Raw genomic sequence first — 5,054 nt, 5'->3', positions numbered from 1 at the left:
TAGCTAGCTAGCTCTTCCAGAGTGGGGCTCACAAGAATCAGGCACTAGATTAACAAGGCCATTTTCCAAGTTTATAAACAATTGCTGGGAGAGAGGAGACTGTTCAGTAGAGCTGTCTGCTAACTGCACAGGAAACACAGGGATGCAGCCTTCATGTGTTGCCTTTCACTCTGAGATGGGCTTTGCAGTGATGCAGCCATGTCTGTTTCCGCTGTTTTTCTGTAGGTAATAAACTCACAGGTTTACTAAGATAGACTTTCATGGGATCATATCATTGGCGTGTCATTGGTGCCCTATCTGGGGTGAATAGACATTTGTCCATGCATCCCAAGAAAGAGTCATGGGATACCACTAAAGCCATCATTTAACTCTGACCATTGTACCCACACCTTAACAAAAATAGGCAAGGATTAAGTGACTCATTTTCCACCGTGCCAGTACCCCGGGAAGGCCCAAGTAGTTGTAAGACCATGGCAGAGCAGAGACAGGATGGTTCTTGATATAGTGGTGCAAGAGGACAGAGGGAGGTGCCAGTGCTCTGTGAAACAGTGGGATGAAGGTGGCTGGGAGCAAACAAGTGTTTTTCAAGGTAGCTGGTGGAAAGCATCCCCCCACATTCCTGACAGAACCAAATGAGGCATATGTGAAGTGGCGAGCCTGCCGCTGACCTGGATCCCATCACTACACAGCATGCACATGTGCACATATCTGTACCCCATTAGTATATGCAGCTTAACCTTTAGAAATGAAGCTTGTCCCAAAGTAGTGAGATAAACTTAAGTACCATTTTCCTCAATTCCTCTTAAACTTACTGAACAAGTGAAAATAATTAAAAAATGCATGTTGAGTTCTGTGATAGATGCAGAAAAAGTAAGATTATATATAGAGACATGGAATATGCTGAAATGAGCAACAAGCAAGTTTGGGATGGAAGAAAATAGTGTTGCTCATGAAGTGATGTGACGTGAATCAAAGGTTTGCAGTGGGAATTAAGAGTGTGGAGGAGAGCTACCAGATCTTCCAGAGAACCAGGGAAGTATAACTACAAAACAACAAAAAATGCACTTAATAAACTATCAGCATTTATGAAATTCTACTGAAGAATTCAGGGAGGGAAACATGGGTTTTAGTTTTAGAGGAGCACATCAGACTGCACTGGTTGCAGCCAAAGCTGCAGCAAGAGGGGAGCACATAGCATCACATACTGATAGTAAAAAAGGAGAAGCTGAGAATCAAGCATGTTCTTCCTTCCCAAGAAGTTTTAAACAGAAAAGGAAATGAAATCCAATCAAACCCACAACAATTAAAACAGGAAACAGATTAAACAATACAGAAAACTGATAAATCCAAGAGCCAGTGCTATGAGAGCTTAAACTATTGACAGGCCTCCAGAGACTGGGTGGGAAAGGGTTAGAAGACAGATTTCTAATTTTAAAAACCGAGAAGGGACCATTCCTGTGGAATAGAGGAGAGGAAGTGTCATCTTGACGTGTCTGTGTCAAGCACGTGCGCCTTACAGTCTGTCTCTTCTTTCCTATCAGTTCCTCTTCTGACATGCAGCTTTCAAGCTGTGTCTCCCTCTTCCTAAATCACATGCAAATTCATGAGTTTGTATATTTTGCATGCCAATACTTCAAATGTCGATGTAGAGGCCAGGATGCTGTGATAGAGGTCTCTGCAAGGTGAGTGTGGTGTGTCCCAAGGACTCTGGTGTGACATCACACAGACCATTTGCTCTGTTAAAAAAAAAAGCCATTAAGATGCCAGCACTCAGAGGGCAGTGCACATTTACTTAAACATGGTGGATGATGTAAGAGAGCTCTCCTACACAGAAGCTGTTTCCTGAGGCCTGACCTGGCCACACAACCTCTTTCTAGTGGCACCTTTGCATGTGAGTAGACACAGAGACTGGGTACCTGCCTTTGTCTGAAGCCTATGCTCTGGCTGTTGGGCATTCTGGCATGCAAAGGAGCCATGGCTGGTCTCTGAGAGACACATGGCCCAGCCAGCACCTCTGTTAGATCTGTGCATAAAGCCACGGTGAAGCTAGAAAGACACCACAGACCTCAGATGAGCACATTCAAGTTTCCAGCCCAAAGAGCCACAAAAAGTGTAGGCTTTTAGGGATATTGGTATACAAATCCACAGGAAAGACAGTCATTAAAACAGAATAAAAGAAATACTAAATAAATGGGCCCAATTTATTCAGAAACACTAAATAAATCGACCCATTCCTATGGTGTGACTAGGTCATGGAACACTAGGAACAACTTGACCAGCTGGGTTAGGGATTATATGTAGAGGGTGATGATGATGACAATGATGGTGACGATGATGATGACTATGACTACTATGACAACAAAACCAAACTGAAATGGCTTGCTCATATGAGCCACTCTATCAGTAGAAAGTTCGAAGCCAGCCTCCTGACACTTGGGTTTCATGAAGACCCAAGCTTCTTTTATTGGCCTGTTGTACAGTCCCAGTAAAGAGATTTTATTATGATGGTCACTTCATTGTCCTAGATGGTTACTGGCATACCATACATTATATTCACCTTCTAGCGCTGGGCAGGGAAGGGAAGACCAAAGGCCCCAGCTCATGGGCTAGTGTGCTTTGATCACCCCTTCAATAGTCTGAGGACCACAGAAGCTCCACAGCAGAACTTTGCCAGCCCAGCACCCAGCATCCTTTTGGGAGTTCACTCTGTAGGTGACTCCATCTTGTTCACTCTTCTGCCAACCCTGGAGCCCTCATCTCCCTGGGCAATGATGCTTCTCTCTTCCTCTGCCTTCCTCAGCCCTCCTCCAGCCTCTGGATGAGATGGGGATTTCATCACCCCACCATGGTTGCCTGAGAGCGGCATCTCACTCTTATTGCCTACTTATCTTTCAGCAGATTGGGCCATGTCTGGATCCTGTATTAGTCCAGAGCATCACGAGGAGAAGTAGCCATGGACTTCATATGGTGTGGTTGCTTGTGCTGTGACATGCATCCTGCCTGTAGAGTCATTTTGGATATCTGCCTAGAAAAACTGCCTTCCCTTCCTGACATGTGCCTGGTTCAGCACTACATGCCCTGTAGGAAAGACAGGGACACACTAATGTGTGCAGAGGCAGAGGGCTTTTTATGGCTGCTAAGGTATTCTACCTTCAGGAATCTGTTTCTGCCGGGCAGTGGTGGTGCATGCCTTTAATCCCAGCACTTGGGAGGCAGAGGCAGGTGGATTTCTGAGTTCGAGGCCAGCCTGGTCTACAGAGTGAGTTCCAGGACAGCCAGGGCTATACAGAGAAATCCTGTCTTGAAAAAACAAAACAAAACAAAACAAAACAAAAAAAAAAGGAATCTGTTTCTGCTGGAAAGAGGAAGACCTACCATGTATGTGAGGACCCTGCATTCTCTCAAGCTTTTCTACTTTGAATCCAAGAGTGAGGGCCAGCAGAGGTGAGTGACTTTTCATGCAAAGAATGGCAGACATGACCATTAGCCCATATCCCTTGTCCTCATTTTCCGTGGCCCCTCTTCCTGACCCGTGATTGCTTTATGCATGGTCAGAAGTGCTAGGTTTATGGGAGCCCAGAGATACAGCAGCACAGTTACAATTATGGCATCTCAGTCCCTTGCTGTGCAGCCTGGAGGAGATGCTTCTCCCATGGCTGTAGGTTTTGTGGAGTATTCTCTAACTGTGTCAAGTCAGCTTCATTCATTCTGCATGCAGGTGGACTCCTGTCCTTGCAGCATCCACCACAGATCTGGACCACATTGTCTGTCTGCCCACCATCCGTCAGGCACTGAGTTGGCACCATACTTGTGAATTCTGCACCAGGGAACGTTCATGGGTAAGTGAACTGAGACCATCACAGAAGACTATCTGCTGTGTGGCTGTGTTCAGGTGGCTGGGGTAAGGCCAGGCACTGGAGTCTGAGTGCTCCTGAATACTGGGCTCATGGGTGGTAGAAGTACTCCTGTTATTGAGCAGTGCATTTTAAACTGATGGATTTTATGGAAAGTGAATTGCGCCCGAACATTTTTGAAGCCAGACCTGCCCTCTGAAGGCCATTTATGGAGCTGTGTAGGCTGCACTTCTCCCTCTATCTGCAGGCATGCTGGCACCTTTCTTTGCATTTGTGTAGCTAGTAATAGTCTGTGGCATGTTCTGACTTGGTCTTTAACTCGAGGAAACTGGGAATGGGGTGGGCTGTGGGGGACCAGAAAGAAAGTGATGTGGGTACTTTGAAGAGTATTTAGAGAGGTACAGCTGAACCTTAGGGGAGGTCCAAGCTAGGGAGACCTCTGTTCTATTCCAGCTGGGCTCTAGAGACCCCAATTCAGTCGCCACATGCATTTGTCCAGGAAATCACCATCCTCATAACTGTTCTCTCCCTCTGTGACCCTACTGCCTTCCTGACAGGTTCTGCTGGGGAAGGTGAGCTTGGACTCAGTTGTGTCTGAAGATTGCACGTGTCACCTGGTCAACTCTGAGGAAAAAGGAGAGGTGGTTTCTTGGATGAAGACTTCAATCTATAACGTGTTCTTTCTTGCCAGCCTGCAGCTCTGGAAACAGCAGAGAGGAGAAGAACCTACCAGCAGCAAATCTGTAGGGGAGGGTATTCTGTGAATCCAGTTGTTGCCTGGGCCAAAGTGACAGGCAAGGCTGAGCACGAGCTCCTTTAGAGGCCAGCACACGCCTAAGACTGCACCCCCTACTCACATCTACATACAGGCACACATATACAGGCACAAGGGCACACATGCAAACAAGGCACCCAGGCACACACACAAGCACACATTTGCACATACACACATACACATGCAAACACAGGCACCCACAGGAATGTACATATGAACATATAAACAAGGTGCACACAGCCATACACAGTCACACACATGCACACAGGCACATATACAGGTACATACACACATACACACACACACAGAGGCATCCCCCCAACATATACAGAAACATGCATTCAGGCACACACACACACGCATACACACACTCACACACACACACACACACACACACACACACACACACACACACACACACACAA

This window comes from Mastomys coucha, unplaced genomic scaffold (assembly GCF_008632895.1).
Source record: "Mastomys coucha isolate ucsf_1 unplaced genomic scaffold, UCSF_Mcou_1 pScaffold8, whole genome shotgun sequence".
Taxonomy (NCBI): domain Eukaryota; kingdom Metazoa; phylum Chordata; class Mammalia; order Rodentia; family Muridae; genus Mastomys; species Mastomys coucha.
The sequence above is the reverse complement of the archived record's forward strand: the minus strand, read 5'-3'. Positions refer to the sequence as shown.